Here is a 17,789-nt window from a genome sequence, read left to right on the forward strand (position 1 = left end):
AGAGGGCCCATGAGTTCTCCTAATTGAGTGTCTCTTCTTGCTTAAGCTTATCTTATTCCCATCATTTTCCTATCATTGGTGCTGAATTTTCTTGGCTTTTGCTTGTCTGTAAAGCTTTTGATTTCTTTGTCGAATCTGAATGAGGTTCTTGCTGGGTAGAGTTATCTTGGTTGTAGGTTTTTCCCTTTCATTACTTTAAATATGTCCTGCCACTCCCTTCTGGCCTGCAGAGTTTCCGCTGAAAAATCAGCTGATAACTTTATGGGGATTCCCTTGTATGTTATTTTTTTCCTTTTCCCTTGCTGCTTTTTTTTTTTTTTTTTATGGCTATGTTGGTTGTTTCCATTTCTTGGCTGTTATGAATAATACTGCTATGAACGTTCCCATACAAGTTTTTGTGTGGACGTGTGTTTTTACTTCTCTTAGGTGAAGTTGTAGGATCATATGGTAATTCTATATTTAGCTTTTTAAAGAAATGAGAAACTGTTTTTCCTATTGGCTAAGTACAATATAAGGGCTTATAATTTTCTCTTGTGCCCACTCCAGTCAGGTTTTTATTCTGTGGATTTGTCAAATTTCCAATTACTTTCTTATGGCTCAATCAATGATCAATTTTTAGTCCTCATCCTGCATGGACTATTAGCAGCATTTGATTCAGCTAATCTCTCACTCTTATTTTTGTCTTTAAATTAGTGATCTATTTTATACACATTAGTGTATGTATGTCAATCCCAATCTCCCAATTCATCCCACCCACCCCCACCCTGCTTTCCCCCCTTGGTGTCCATACATTTGTTCTCTACATCGGTATCTCTATTTCTGTCTTGCAAACTGGTTCATCTGTACCATTTTTCTAAATTCCACATATATGCATTAATATACAATTTTTGTTTTTCTCTTTCTGACTTACTTCATTCTGTATGACAGTCTGTAGGTCCATCCACATCTCTACAAATGATCCTAATTTTTTGGTTTTTATGGCTGAGTAATATTCCATTATATGTATATACTACATCTTCTTTATTCATTCGTCTGTCAGTGGACATTTAGGTTGTTTCCATGACTGGCTGTTGTAAATGGTGCTGCAATGAACATTGGGGTGCATGTGTCTTTTTGAATTATGGTTTTCTCAGGGTATATGCCCAATAGTGAGTTTTCTGGGTCATATGGTAATTCTATTTTTAGGTTTTAAGGAACCTCTATATTATTCTCCATAGTGGATATATCCCATCAGCAGTGCAACAGGGTCCCCTTTTCCCCACACTGTGTCCAGCATTTATTGTTTGTAGATTTCCTGATGATGCCCATTCTAACCAGTGTGAAGTGATACTCATTGTAGTTTTGATTTGCATTTCTCTGATAATTAGTGATGTTGAGCATCTTTTTATGTGTCTCTTGGCCATCTGTATGTCTTCTTTGGAAAAATGTCTCTTTAGGTCTTCTGCCCTTTTTTTGATTGGGTTTTTGTTTTTGTTTTTTTTCATATTGAGCTGCATGAGCTGTTTATTTTTGAGATTAATCCTTTGTTGATTTGTCGGCAAATATTTTATCACATTCTGAGGGTCGTCTTTTCATCTTGTTTATAGTTTCCTTTGCTGTGCAAAAGGTTTTAAGTTTATTTAGGTCCTATTTGTTTATTTTTGTTTTTATTTCCATTACTCTAGGAGGTGGGTCAAAAAAGATCTTGCTGTGATATATGTCAGAGAGTGTTCTTCCTGTTTTCCTCTAAGAGTTTTATAGTGTCTGGTCTTAACATTTAGGTCTTTAATCCATTTTGAGTTTATTTTTGTGTATGGTGTTAACAAGTGTTCTAATTTCATTCTTTTACATGTAGCTTTCCAGTTTTCCCAGCACCACTTATTGAAGAGGCTGTATTTTCTCCCTTGTATATCCTTGCCTCCTTTGTCATAGTTTAGGTGACCATAGGTGCATGGGTTTATCTCTGGGCTTTCTATCCAGTTCCATTGATCTATATTTTTGTTTTTGTGCCAGTATCATACTCTCTTGATTACTGTAGCTTTGTAGTATAGTCTGAAGTCAGGGAGCCTGATTCCTCTAGCTCCATTTTTCCCCCCCTCAGGATTGCTTTGGCTATGCGGGGTCCTTTGTGTCTCCATACAAATTTTAAGAATTTTTTGTTCTAGTTCTATAAAATATGCCATTGGTATTTTGATAGGGATTGCATTGAATCTGTAGATTGTTTTGGGTAGTATAGTCATTTTCACAATGTTGATTTTTCCAATCCAAGAACATGGTATATCTCTCCATCTGTTTGTGTCATCTTTTATTTCTTTCATTAGTGTCTTATAGTTTGCTGATTACAGGTCTTTTACCTCCTTAGGTAGGTTTATTCCTAGGTACTTTATTCTTTTTGTTGCAATGGTGAATGGGCTTGTTTCCTTAATTTCTCTTTCTGCTATTTCATTGTTAGTGTATAGGAATGTAAGAGATTGCTGTGCATTAATTTTGTATCTTGCAACTTTACCAAATTCATTGATTAGCTCAAGTAGTTTTCTGGTGGCATCTTTAGGATTTTCTGTGTATAGTATCATGTCTTCTGCAAACAGTGACAGTTTTATTTCTCCTTTTCCAATTTGGATTCCTTTTATTTCTTTTTCTTCTCTGATTGCCATGGCTAGGACTTCCAAAGCCATGTTGAAAAATAGTGGCTAGAGTGGGCATCCTTGTCTTGTTCCTGATCTTCCTATGTTTTCCTCTAAGAGTTTTTTAGTGTCTAGTCTTACATTTCGGTCTTTAATCCATTTTGAGTTTATTTTTGTGTATGGTGTTAACAACTGTTCTAATTTCATTCTTTTACATTTTTTCAGTTTTTCAACATTCAGAATATTTGCTGTGTTTGTTTTATATGGCCTTTATTATGTTAAGGTTGGTTCCTTCTGTACCCATTTTCTCTAGGGTTTTTATCATAAATAGATGTGGCATTTTGTCAAAAGCTTTTTTTGCATCTATAGAAATGATCATATGACTTTTATTCTTCAGTTTATTATTATGGTGTATCATATTGGTTGATTTGCTTACATTAAGGAATCCTTGCATCCCTGGCATAAATCCCACTTCACCATGGTATATGATCCTTTTAATGTGTTGTTGTATTTTGTTTGCTAGCATTTTGTTGAAGATTTTTACATCTGTATTCCTCAGTGATATTGGTGTGTAATTTCCTTTTTATGTAGTATCTTTGTCTGGTTCTGGTATCAGGGTGATTGTGGCCTCATAGAATGAGTTTGGGAGCATTACTTCCTCTGCAATTTTTTGGAAGAGTTTGAGAAGGATGGGTGTTAGCTCTTCTCTAAATGTTTGATAAAATTCACCTGTGAAGCCATCTGGTCCTGGACTTTTGTTTGTTGAAAGATTTTTAATCACAGTTTCAATTTCATTACTTGTGATTGATCTGTTCAGATATTCTATTTCTTCCTGGTTCAGTCTTGGAAGGTTGAATCTTTCTACAAATTTGTCCATTTCTTCCAGGTTGTGCATTTTATTGGCATATAGTTGCTCATTGTAGTCTCTTATGATGCTTTGTATTACTGCGCTGTCTGTTGTAACTTCTCCTATTTAATTTCTAATTTTACTGATTTGAGTCCTCTCCCTCTTTTTCTTTTTTTTAATATTCCATTTTTAAAAAATTAATTAATTAATTTATGTGGAATTGAGCTGCGTTGAGTCTTCATTGCCACACACGGGCTTCCTCTAGTTGCAGTGAGCAGAGGCTACTCTTCATTGTGGTGTGCAAGCTTCTCATTTTGGGGGCTTCTCTTGTTGCAGAGCACAGGCTCGAGGTGTGTGGGCTTCAGTAGTAGTGGCACACGGGCTCAATAGTTGTGGCACATGGGCTTAGTTGCTCCACGGCACGTGGAATCTTCCCAGACCAAGGCTCAAACCCATGTCCCCTGCATGGGCAGATGGATTCTTAAGCACTGTGCCACCAGGGAAGTCCTCTCCCTCTTTTTCTTGATGAGTCTGGCTAAAGGTTTATCAATTTTGTTTCTCTTCTCAAAGAACAACTTTTAGTTTGATTGATGTTTGCTATTGTTTTCTTTGTTTCTATTTCTTTTATTTCTGCTCAGATTTTTATGATTTCTTTCCTTCTACTAACTTTGGGTTTTGTTTGTTTTTCTCTCTCTAGTTGCTTTAGGTGTAAGGTTAGATTATTTATTTGAGATTTTTCTTGTTTCTTGAGGTAGGATTGTATAAACTTTCCTCTTAGAACTTCTTTTGCTGTATCCCATAGGTTTCTTTTTTTTAAAGTAAACAGAAGTTTATTAACACATTTGTATATGTACACATGCACATATACATGGGAGCACTCAGTGATGAATTACTCAGGGGTAGTCAGAACTCCAACTTACATAGTGTCTTTTTTTTAAATTTATTTTTTATTTTTTAAGAACTTTTATTGAGATATTTGAATACAATAAACTGCATGTATTTAAAGTGTGCAAGTTGATTTTTTTTTCTTATTAGTAATGTATATATGGCAATCCCAACCTCCCAATTCATCCCACCCCAATACCCGCTGCTTTCCCCACTTGGTGTCCATATGTTTGCTTGCTACTTCTGTGTCTCTATTTCTGTGTTGCAGACTGGTTGGTCTGTACCATTTTTCTATATTCCACATATATGCATTACTATATGATATTACTATAGACATTTATCCAAAGAAGACATACAGATGGCCAAGAGACACATGAAAAGATGTTCAACATCACTAATTTTTAAAGAAATGCAAATCAAAACTACAATGAGGTATCACCTCATACCAGTTAGAATGGGCATCATCAGAAAATCTACAAACAATAAATGCTTGAGAGGGTGTGGAGAAAAGGGAACCCTCTTGCACTGTTGGTGGGAATGTAGATTGATATAGCCACTGTGGAGAACAGTGTGGAGGTTCCTTAAAATCTAAAAATAGAGTTACCATATGACCCAGCAGTCCCACTACTGGGCATATACCCTGAGAAAACCATAAACCATAATTCAAAAAGACACATGCACCCCAATATTCATTGCAGCACTGTTTACAATAGCCAGGTCATGGAAGCAACCTAAATGTTCATCAAGAGATGAAAGGATAAAGAAGATGTGGTACATATATACAATGGAATATTACTCAGCCATAAAAAGGAACAAAACTGGGATGCTTGTAGAGATGTGGATGGTCCTACAGACTGTCATACAGAGTGAAGTAAGTCAAAAAGAGAAATTACATCACATAGATTTTGGATCTTCATGTTTTCATTGTCATTTGTCTCTAGGTATTTTTTGATTTCATCTTTGATTTCTTCAGTGATGTTTTGGTTACTTAGGAGCATATTGTTTAGCCTCCATGTGTTTGTGTTTTTTGTTTTTTGTTTTTCCTGTAATGCATTTCTAATCTTGTAGTGTTCTGGTTGGAAAAGATGCTTGATACGATTTCAGTTTTCTTAAATTTTCCAAGGCTTGATTTGTGACTCAAAATGTGGTCTATCCTGGAGACTCTTCTGTGTGTACTTGAGAAGAATGTGTAATCTGCTGTTTTTGGATGAAATGTCCTATAAATATCAATTAAATCTATCTGGGCTATTGTGTCATTTAAAGCTTGTGTTTCCCTATTAATTTTCTGTCTGAATGATATGTCCATTGGTGTAAGTGCTCCACTATTATTGTGTTACTGTTGCGTCCCTCTTTTATAGCTGTTAGCATTTGCCTTATGTGCTGAGGTGCTCCTATGTGGTGTGCATATATATTTGTAATTGTTATATCTTCTTGCATTGATCTCTTGCTGATTATACAGTGTCCTTCTTTGTCTCTTGTAACATTCTTTGTTTTAAAGTCTAACTCTATCTGTTATGAGTATTGCTACTCCAGCTTTCTTTTGATTTCCATTTGCATGGAATATCTTTTTCCATCCCCTCACTTTCAGTCTTTATGTATCCTTAGGTTTGAAGTGGGTTTCTTGTAGATAGCATAGATATGAGTCTTGTTTTTGTATCCATTCAGCCAGTCTATGTCTTTTGGTTGGAGCATTTAATCCATTCACATTTAGGCAATTATCGCTCTGTATGTTCCTATTACCATTTTCTCAATTGTTTTGTTTTTGTTTTTGTAGGTCCTTTTCTTCTCTTATGTTTCCCACTTAGAGAAATTCCTTTAGCATCTGTTGTACAACTGGTTTTGTGGAGCTGAATTCTCTTAGCTTTTGCTTGTCTGTAAAGCTTGTGATTTCTTTTTTGAATCTGAATGAGATCCTTGCTGGGTAGGATATTCTTCTTTGTAGGTTTTTCCCTTTCATCACTTTAAATATATCATGCCACTGCCTTCTGGCTTGAAGAATTTCTGCTGAGATATCATCTGTTAACCGTATGGGAGTTCCCTTCTGTGTTGTCATTTTTCCCTGCTGCTTTTAATAATTTTTCTTTGTCTTTAATTTTTGTCAATTTGATTAGCATGTGTCTCAGAATGTTTCTCCATGGGATTATCTTGCCTGTGACTCTCTTCACTTTCTGGACTTGGGTGGTTATTTCATTTCCCATGTTAGGGAATTTTCCAACTATAATCTTTTCAAATATTTTCTCAGGTCCTTTCTCTCTGTGTGTGCCTTCTGGGACCCCTATAGTGCAAATGTTGGTGGATTTAGGCTGTCTTCATTTCTTTTCATTCTTTTTTCTTTATTCTGTTCTGCAGCAGTGATTTCCACCATTTTGTCTTCCAGGTCTCTTATCTGTTGTTCTCCCTCAGTTATTCTGCTATTAATTCCTTCTAGTGTATTTTTCATTTCACTTATTGTACAGTTCATCTCTGTTTGTTTGTTCTTTAATTCTTCTAGCTCTTTGTTAAACATTTCTTGCATCTTCTTGGTCTTTGCCTCCATTCTTTTTCTCACATCCTGGATCATCTTTACTATTATTATTCTGAATTGTTTTTCTGGAAGGTTGCCTATCTCCACTTCATTTAATTGTTTTTCTGGGGTTTTATCTTGTTCCTTCATCTGGGACATAGTCCTTTGCCTTTTCATTTTGTCTTTCTTTCTGTGATTGTGGTTTGTGTTCTTCAGGCTGCAGGATTGTAGTTCTTCTTGCTTCTGCTGTCTACCCTCTGGTGGATAAGGCTATCTCTCCCTTGCTGTTTTTAATATTTTTTCTTTGAATTTAATTTTTGTTAGTTTGATTAATATGTGTCTCAGTGTATTTCTCCTTGGTTTTGCCCTGTATGGGATTCTCTGCACTTCCTGGACTTTGGTGACTGTTTCCTTTCCCATTTTAGGGAAGTTTTCAACTATAATCTCTTCAAATATTTTCTAAGCCCTTTCTCTTTCTCTTCTTCTTCTGGGACCCCTATAATTTGAGTGCTGGTGCACTTAATGTTGTCCCAGAGGTCTGTGAGACTGTCCTCATTTCTTTTTCTTTATTCTGCTCCTTGGTAGTTCTTGCCACCATTCTATCTTCCATCTCACTTATTCATTCTTCTGTCTCAGTTATTCTATTATTGATTCCTTCTAGTGTATTTTTCACTTCAGTTATTGTGTTGTTCTTCTCTGTTTGTTTGTTTTTTACTTCTTCTAGGTCCTTGTAAAACATTTCTTGTATTTTCTCAATCCATGCCTCCATTCTATTTTTGAGATTTTGGATCATCTTTACTATCATTACTCTGAATTCTTTTTCAGGTAGGTTGCCTCTTTCCTCTTCATTTCTTTGATCTTGTATGTTTTTAGCTTGCTCCTTCATCTGTAACATTTTTCTTCTTGTCATCTCACTTTTTTGATGGGTGGGGCTGTGTTTCTGTCTTGCTGGTTGCTTAGCCTGAGGCATCCAGCAGTGGAGTTTGTAGACTGTTGGGTGGAGCTGAGTCTTGGTGCTGCTATGAGGACCTCTGGGGGACCTCACTCTGATTAATATTCCCTGGTATCTGATGTTGTCTGCTAATTCAGAAGCTTGGAATTTGTGCTCCAGCCACAGGAGTTCAGGACCAACCCCCTGGCCTGGGAACCGAGATCCCACAAGCTGTGCAGTGTAGCAAAAAAAAAAAAAAAAAAAGGAGCAAACAGAAAAGAGCGGAACAATAACAAAGAATAAAAAATAAAATGCAATTAAAAAGTAAAAAATATATTAGAAAAAAATGACAATAAAAATGAAACAGTAACAACAAAACAAAAGAAGCACAACAGCCAAAAAAAAAAAAAATGTAAAAATGAAGAAAATTAAAAAAAAATATTCCCTGGTGCTTCCTCTATCAGTGTCCTTTCTCCCCACGGTGAGTTACATCCCACTCCCACCTTCCTAATAGGCCTTCAAGACCTCTATATAGGTCTCTGGTCTAGCTGTGTCAGCTCCACCTCTGTGTGTGTTCCTCTCACCAGTGACATTTCTGGGAGCTGGCCCAGAGGACACATGGTGTTGCAGGCTTCCTGGGGCACAGGCCTCCAGCAGCATGCCTGCAGGGGCCGGTGCAAGTGGAGGAGGCCTTGGAGGGATATGGTGCTCGACCTGCCTGGTCCTGTGTTGCCAGAGGGGGCCCTGTTAGGGGCGGCACTCAGCCCAACAGGACCCATACTGTCAGTGGAGGCTTTGGCAGAGGTGGGGCTTGGGCTCAGGACCAATGCAGCCAGAAAAGGCCTTGGTGGGGGCGTGGAGACTCAGGCCTGGGACCCACACAGCTAGAATAGGCCTTGGTGGGGTTGCTTCATGCCTAGGACCCATGCAGCTGGGAAGGGTGTTGTCAGTGGGGAGGAAATCAGGCCCAGGACTCATGTGGCCAAAATAGGCCTTGGGGAGGGGGCGCTGAGGCCCAGGACTTGCGTGGCTGGACGAGGCCTTGGCAGGGGTGTGTTGAGTCAGGTCTGGGAACCACATGGCTGGAATAGGCCTGGTTGGGGGGTGTGGCTCAGGTCCAGGACCTGCACAGATGGAGAGGGCCCAGGGGTGTGAAGTTTCAAGCCTGGGTCCCCAGCAGGCTTGCTGGGGCCCAAGTGGGCAGTGGAGATGCTGGCTTCATTCCCCTCTGATCCCCTGATCCCCTGGAGGTCCCTCTCTGTCCCTACTGGTCTCCTTGCCATGAGGGGGCTCCAGGGGAGTAGGGGTTCAGTCCTGGGACCCCAGCAGGCCCGTGGGGGCCTGAGTGGGTGGGAAGGATGCTTCCTTACTCCCCTCTGCCCCCATGATTCCCTGAAGGTCTCTCTCCATCACCACTAATCCCTGCACTGTAGGTGGGCCCCTCCAAGCACGGGAACCTCTCCTTTCCCCCAGCCTCTCCTCAGGGGTGCTGGTCCTGTCCCACCTCCACTTTTCTTCCCTCTGTCCTTCCCTCCCACGTCCTACCTGGTCACACAGGGATTCCTCCCATTCCCTTAGGTGTCTAAGGACTTCCACCAGCACCTAGTAATTGCCCTAGTTGTGAGGAGACACGAACTCTGGGTCTTCCTACTCTGCCATCTTGTCCACCTCCTCTCTAACTGGTTCTTTTAAAATTTTCTGATTTCTTATTAAAATCCTCACTGTTTTCATCTATTCTTTTCCCTAATTTAGTTAGCATCCTTATTACTAATGCTTTGAATTCTTTATCTAGTAAATTATTTCTTTCTGTTTCATTAGGTGTTTTTTCAGGGGTTTCCTCTTGCTCTCTCAGTTGAGACAAATTCTTCTGTCTCCTCATTTTGCTTACGTTAAACAGTTATCTATAGTAGTCTTGAAACGGTGTCCGTATACAATGTGTGTGGTCCTGGTGGCTTTGGTGAGAGAGCTAGATTTTATATGAACACAAGTCACATCTTTCCTCATGATGTGTGGCAGGTATCCATTTGATACGAGGTGGGGCTGGAGAAGGAGGGGCTAGGGCTGTGTCAGGTGTGAGGTGGGGATTCCCCTCTGCTCAGTGCCTGTCACTGCTCTGTTAGGGGTGGGGTCAAGTCCCAAGTTGCTGAAACAGAAGCTTGAGGGTTGGGTTCAAGCAGGTGCTCTTCCCCTTTCCAGCACTGGCATCCTTTGCCCCAGTGGGGAGCAGTGCTGGAGCATGAGGGGCTGGTGTGGGTATTCAGCAAGGGTAGGGGCATGAAGTGTGGTGTCTGGCCACCATCAGAAACCTGCTCTACCTCTAATAGGTTGTTTGTACAATTGTCAGTAATGGCTGTTCCCCTTCCTGTTCAGATGCTGCTTAGGGTTTGAGCCACCACAAGAAACGCTGTGCTTTTGGTGGTGGAAGAAACCTGTATAGCTACTAAATGACAAGGCAGATGAATTTTATAGGCATAATGTTGAGCAAAAGAAGCCTGGAACAAAAAATGTTCATAGTGTATGATTCCATTTATATATTAAGCTCAATAAAGGAAAAATTAATCAATGGTGATAGAAGTCAGCATAGTGATTACCTTTGGGGCTGTATTGACTGGGAGGGAGCCATCTGAAGTGGTGCAACTATTCTGTGATATGATCTGTTGGTGAATATTAATGTTATGCTATTAATATTTGTACTATTTATTGTACATGCCTTAATAAAAAAGAAAAAAAGCAAATTCCAGTGAAAGTAATGCCTAATTTAAAAGAAAGAAAGCAAGCACTGTGTAAATGCTCTAAGACACGGGATATTTCCAGTCTATATGTCTGTTCGTAACTGCTGAGGTCTGAATTGAATGTTTGTGCCCCATCCCCCACAAATTCCTGTGTTGAAAACCTAATGCCCAAGATGATAGTATTAGAAAATAGGGGCCTTTGTCCTGAGGGCAGAGCCCTCAAAAATGGTTTTAGTGCCTTTATAAAAGAGGCCCTGGAAAGCTAGCTTGCCCCTTCCATCATGTGAGGATGCAATCATATGTCTGCACCCTGGAAGTGGGCCCTTATCTGACCATGTTGTCACCCTGATCTCGGGGTGTCTCCAACACTATGAGCAATAAAATTCTGTTGTTTATAAGCTGCCCAGTCTGTGGTATTTTGTTATAGCAGCCTAAATGGACTAAGATGATAACCATACCTGGAAAGGCCCATTAACTTTGTATTTTACAAAAGTGAAAAAGGATTTGTTTGAAAAAATTAGATTCACAGCATGAAATTTAAAACTCTTGTATATTTAGAAGTACCCTAATAAGTGAAGTTAACAAAAATGAAAATTATTCATGAAATTTTATAAACTCCCAATTTTCTGTCTCTGAATGTTTGGGAGGAACTGCCTTCAGTGTGGTTAGGGAAATAATCTCCCGCCTGGTCTGATTTAACCTATGGTCCTTTTCTTCTTTGCCTCATTTGGTGTCTGCTGATTCTGTTTTCCTGCGATGTTTCCTACTGTGGATGTGGCAGATGTTTGATTTCATGCATTCCAGCCTTGTCTCCATTCTCTGCTTATAAATGTTGCTCTCTGCATCAAGCCCTATACAATGTAACAATGTCTTATTGCTTCTCTTCCAGTCTTTCCAAACTGTGTTTTCTAAATTCATTCATTCACTTAATAAAGTCAGTGTGTTTATACTTTAGGGGTTTTTAAAAAGATTTTGGAGGTCCTATGTTGTTTCAGATTTATTAAAATGTCTTCATAACCCATACAAACTTTTTTTGGCTAAATATTTTTTGAAAGGATTTTTTTTTTCTCTTTAAATAGCTTAGCTGCAAATAACTCCCTTAAAATGCCACGAGCTATGATTTCTTGCTGATATTGGAAAGTGATAAAATATAACTTAAAAAGAGTTTTCAAATATGATGATATTTTATGAACACTAAATTTAATAATTACTAATAATCTGTTAATTAACTGATAATTAATCATTAATTTAATAATCATACTGTATTTTTTTAGACTTTAACATTTGTTAATTTTACTTTCTGTGTTTATTTTTTTGAGCCAATATATATATTTTAAGCTCTCAAAAATTTTTGTAAGTCCTGGGAATGCCTGAAAGTTTTTTCACTGATCCTGTGATATGTATAGTGCATAAACTTATAGAAGCCTACTTGTGTAGTCTTTCTACACAAGTTTTCTTTTTATGTGTTTGTTTTCTTCTGTAATTGGTGTGCTCTTGGTTGTGCCAATGGGAGGAGTATTTTTGAATTTCTTTTGACTATACGAATGAAAGCCTCCATTGAGCTGAGATACAAATGCCTAAGTTAGTTAAAGCACTAAACATATTCTCATCTTACCCCTAGCCCTGCCTAAGGAACAGGATAGGGGGTGTGGCAAACATAAGAATAGGAACTGAGAGTAAATATTCAGAACATTATAAAGGTAATTTGAGAATGTAATTATATTCTGTGGAATTTAATAATAAAAAGTTGAGCTTCCTTTTTGGTGTTACTTTGTTTAGCAATTTATTCTTATTATATTTTTCAAAAATCATGATGGATTGGGGGAAAAAAATGGTCCTCTACCATAGATGGTTTGCGAAACAATGATGTACACTACTTTAATATGGTAAGTTTTTGATACTTGTTTGTTTCAACAAATAAACTGATAATCATATCGTTTTGGCAGTAAGTTACAAATTTCCTTCTAGAGCTGTAGTTTTCTCACTTGGAAAAGGTCTTTGTTCAGAAACATCTAGTGTAATCTGTGATACTGAAGAACTTCTGAGTACAAATATTTTAGAGAAAATTGATACAACTTTGAGAAGCTACTAAGTGATAAAACAATAAGTTTAAATATATCTCATTGTAGAAAGTAATTTGTCATCTTGCCCTTGAAAATTTGCCAAATAATCAGTTTTTGCACCAAGAGTAGACTCCCTTTCATCATGTGTCTCTACAATTTAGGATATACTCAAGTGATATATATGTATATATGTATTTGTATATATATGTGTATGTGTGTGTGTGTATATATATATATATATAGCCTCACATATGGCTACAGTGTGATTTATTTCATGGGGTTTTCTAAATCCGCAGCAGTCTTTTCCTGAAGCAGTAGGCTGTGGTTAAACATAAGTAGGTGAAGAACTCCCCTGTGATATTTATCTGGTATTTTTTTTTCCTTGATGACTAGACTGTTTACCCTTAAAGATGAGAATTTTACCCTATAAGAAATATGAATTTATTTATTTAATCTATTAAAGCAATTTTTAGGGGATTGAAATGGAGAGGGATTGAAATGCCAGATTAATTTTAAAAATCCTTTTTACCATGCATGTCACTGTACTGAATTTTCAAGTGTGCTAATTGGCCTATCTCAGCAAATACCTAGACTGGTTAGAACTTTTATTTGTCTAAGTATTCACAGTTTTAAATTAAAACTGAAAAGCACAGAGAAGACAACCATGTAAAAAAAAAAAAGGTGGGAAACAAGATCAACAGCTTCTAATGACCTTGCTTCTGATCTCATCCTTCATCCTTCATTATTAGTTACTGTTGACCACTTTTGTGGTCTTGGACTCTGTCCTAAAGTTTCGGTGATGTTGATTCACCCTTCTGCCTACTTCTCCTCTTCACTCCATTCTCCTCCCATTTAAGAGTGGGCGTAGCAAGTTTGACACTCAGCCTTCTTCTTGACTGTATTGCACGAGAGTGTGGCTTTGACTCTCAGATGAATGGCTCCTTGAAGGGGTTGGTATCTCCAACTCTGCCGTCATTCACCCTTTTTTCATCTGTGTTTCTGTCCACAAATTCAGCACTACAGCACAATACACGGAAGTACTGCACTGTTCTCAATGATCATATATTAAATAATTCAGCTAATGATTTGCTTCTTTCAACAATGACTAGTCTCTATTTTGTACCTTCTGTGCTTTTTGCAGCACACTGGAAAGAAAGCAGAGACAACAGAGAAAGAAATTGCTCTCAAGGAGCTTACGTTCCAGTAATGCATGCACAGAATGAAATAAGTTCCATAGCAGAAGTATGCACAATGGATGTGTCTTGAGAACACAGAATAGGAAGCTGGCTATCATCAAATAGATGGCATTGAAGGCTAGAAAAATAACGTGAGTAGAGGCAATAACATATTATCAGCGAGGAGGGAATTTTCCCATTTACTCTTCTTGAATTCTTCTGGTTGGACTAATACTAAAATTAACACGAGACAGATTAAGAGAAGAAAAAGAAAATTTAATTTGTGTGCACAAAGGTCTCATAGAAATGCGACCTAAAGAGTGGCCAAAGTAGGCAGCTTTTATACACACACACACACATATTAATATATATTAATATATATTTTTTTTGACAAAGAAACAGTAAATTTGACAAAAATTGACAGGGCAAAGAAACTTAGATTTGTGCACTTAATTAGTAAGAAATTTCAGCAGTGTTTGGTGTGAATAGTAAATTAGTAAAGAGGTAACAAGGGTTTTTATAGAGACCTCTTGGCCCTGAATTCCCTACCTCTGGTGATAAGGATGTCTTTCTACCACTTGGTACAGGAAGGGCACCTCTCACATGAGAAATTTATTTCCTGCTTTCAGGGAGGCAGAGAGGAGGATCAGATTGTCCCTCTTGCATTGGCTATTTCTTAAGTAACTTTAACTCAAAATAATCATTATGCCATTAAGACATATTTGGGGGTGGCCTACCCTGGGTCCCAACAATTGCATCCTGAATTAGCAAGTATTGTTTTTGTTCAGTAGGCTGAGAAGTGAATCAAAACTAAAAGCTCAAAAAAGGGAAGAACTATGTAAAATGAAAATCAACAAGCAGAGAGGCAAGTACGTTTTAGGGTTGTTACTAAGATTATAAAACAGTAAAAATGAAAATATTATTTCTTAGAAAATACACTACACAAGGTAAGAAGAAATAGAATAATTTGCACCAAAAAGCTCAGTTAAAGTTTATAAGATAGGCAGAGGGGAGGTTTTTCATATTTCACAGATAGAAATCATTATTATTATTTAAAAATTATTTATTTATTTACTTACTTATTTATTTTTGGCAGCATTGGGTCTCCCTTGCTGCACGTGGGATTTCGCTAGTTGCAGAGAGTAGGAGCTACTCTTCTTTGCAATGTATGGGCTTCTCTTACTGCAGAGCATGGGCTCTAGGCACACAGGCTTCAGTAGTTGTAGCACGTGGGCTCAATAGTTGTGGCTCATGGGCCCTAGAGCACAGGCTCAGTAGTTGTGGTGCACAGGCTTAGTTGCTCCACAGCATGTGGGATCTTCCTGGACCAGGGATAGAACCCATGTCCCCTGCATTGGCAGGTGGATTCTTAACCACTATGTCACCAAGGAAACCCTAGAAATCATTACTGATGTTGATCTAGAAATAGGGGCTCAAATATATTTACTATAATAATTATTATGTAAAGATGACAATAGGATAAATAGGATGTATGACTAGTAAATCACTAGAAAAGAAGAAAAAGCTAATAAAAATCAATGCAGCAAGAGATAGAATTATGAAGAAGGGAAATAGGAAGGTGTATAAAAATAGAAAGCATATAAAATGATAGTAGTCATATCAGACATAATACTTAGAGTAATTAATATGAATGCTACAAATATCTCTGTTATAAGACAAAATTCCTGGGTTGGGCCCTAATTACAAAATCTAAATATTGCTATTTACATACCACAGATACACCTAAACCTAAATGACTAGGGAGTTCAGAAGAAGAAGAAGAAAAAATAATAAACTGTATCATGGGAGATAAATTGGTATCTTTAATGTATCAACATCCCTTATATAGAGGGGACCATTTTCTCTTCTTCCCAGAATCCATACATAGGCCACTAAAAGAGAAATTTCAACTGTGTGTTAGAAAATGAAAGGGAATTTCCACCCTACATTCTGTCCTTCTCAAACCTTCAGTGAGACTGAGAGAAAGAATTAGGCATGCAGGGCAACCTGCACAGGTCTGCCTGTCTGTGCCAGTGGTGAGCAGGGGACTGAAACTCAGCTGAACTTTCAGGCCTTGTGCCCTGGAAGAGAATAAGGTTTACCTGGAAGAAGGATTAATTCCATAAAGATTTTGTGGAGTCTAAGCCCTATGCCAGAGGGTCTGGATCCACCTAGAGAAGGTATCTCTATCTGCAAAGTTACCATTTGTGCTGTGTGGGGACCCTGTGGACTTGTGTATGTTAGCCTCTTCTGGGTTCTTTTCTCTTTTCAATGTGCCTACCCCAGAGCCAGGGTATTCTAGTCCCCTTTCCTCCATTTGACAAGCTGAATGGGGGAGACATCATTTCCTGAATTAAGAGGTCTATGGTTTATGCATGTACTGAGGGGAGGGACTGGGGTTAAGTCTGATTAATTCAGGAGCCAGGTTTTAGGAAGGATTAGCATTTGGCCTCTGCATTCCCCAAATTATCTTTGTCAGTAGGAAAGCTGATAGTTTGATTTGATTTCTATATTCTGAGTCTTTGTCTGCTCTTCCTCATGATTAAATTTGGTTTATGCATTCTTGGCATGCATACTACATTGGTGATGTTCTGTCCTTCTCAATGTATCAACAGTAACATAAAGGACCCAGCATAAAGGACACAGTAGCTATATCTCAGCCTATTGTTATATCTTTTATTGTGAGTTATTTCTCAGCATTTTGGGGGAAAAAGTAGAGAATGAATTGATTTAATAAATAAAACTTTACATATATATATATGTATAACTGAATCACCTTGCTGTCCATTTGAAATTAACACAAATTGTAAATTAACTATACTTCAATAAAAAAATAAAACTAGCTATGCATACTATAAAGATAATGGTAAAATTCATGCTAAAAAAATTAAATTTTTATATATGTGAAGTGACATTAAATAGAAGATAAAAAGCCCTATAATGTGGAAAAAAATAAAAAAACCTTTTTTCTTTTTTAGCATTTTATGTGTGAATGTGCTCATCTTAAAGTTGATGATGAAACCTGAAACAGAAGTGAAGTTGCCTACGACTGACCATTCCAAGAGGCAATTAATGAGTTACTGTTCTCAGACTCAGTGATGATGCTTCCGGAGAACCAGTTGGAGAGTTTTTCACATGTTCCCTGACATTGGAGGGATATAAGGACTGGCATCTGACTCACAACTATGAAGTCTAAAGGTGAGAGTCGGTGGCCTGAGCTCCGCTGACTTGGAGCACAGTGAGGGAAAAGGGCTCTGTTGGAATCCACCACAACTTCTAGCATCTGGTGTGACAAAGGATGTTTGAATTTCCCATGAACCCATTAGGCCCCCAAGGTCAGAATGTATTGAGTTGTTTTGAATGGGACTCCACGCAAGAGGAGTTAATCCAGTGGAGGGGTGGGCCACAAAAACCAGTGGTTAAAGGGGAAGTTGTAAGAAGCCAGCTGGAGGAGGCATCGTGTACGTCAAAGGAACTGTAGGCGAGAGATCCCCAGTGATGGAAGTTGTCTCTGAAAAAGCCACAAAACCACTCCAAGAAAGAAAGAATTGACATTTAGAACATCCCACACAGAGGGAGAGAATACCTATACCAGAGGATAACTGTACTGTGAAATAATACTTTATTTACTTTTACTTCTTTTCAATCTCCTCACTCCAATCCCTGAAAGGTCTCTAAGCATCAGCTAGAGAGTCAAGGAGAAGGTAGAGTAAGAGCTGGAGATGCCTCGAGCAATCCCTATCTTTTTTCATTATAGGCTTCCAAGCCTGAAGTAGGCTAGAGATCAGAGAAGAGAGAAGTTTCAAATTTGATGAGAATAGGGTTTTGATTATTATACTGACTAGATTTTGTAATACCTGGAAAAAGAGATTATTACATTTCATTGAGTCTGAGATGCTATTGATTATAAGATGTTCCATTATATTATATAACACTTAGGGAAAGAAATCCCTTCCAATTATGACTACAAGATGACCCTGAGATTCAGAGATGAGATATTAAAATGGAAAAATATGTTCATCTTAGAGTAGATGAAATAGAGTAATATTT

General features: G+C 37.9%; 1 long non-coding RNA gene across 1 annotated transcript in view; it reads left to right on the forward strand.

Annotated features, from left to right (window-relative positions):
• LOC130849241 (uncharacterized) overlaps window positions 1-17,789 on the forward strand; it is a 116,991-nt gene that overhangs the window by 82,211 nt on the left and 16,991 nt on the right. The window contains exon 3 of the long non-coding RNA XR_009052706.1: window positions 16,718-16,937. This is a non-coding gene — a long non-coding RNA (uncharacterized LOC130849241). The remainder of the gene's footprint in view (window positions 1-16,717; window positions 16,938-17,789) is intronic.

Source organism: Hippopotamus amphibius, chromosome 3, assembly GCF_030028045.1.
Source record: "Hippopotamus amphibius kiboko isolate mHipAmp2 chromosome 3, mHipAmp2.hap2, whole genome shotgun sequence".
Taxonomy (NCBI): Eukaryota; Metazoa; Chordata; class Mammalia; order Artiodactyla; family Hippopotamidae; genus Hippopotamus; species Hippopotamus amphibius.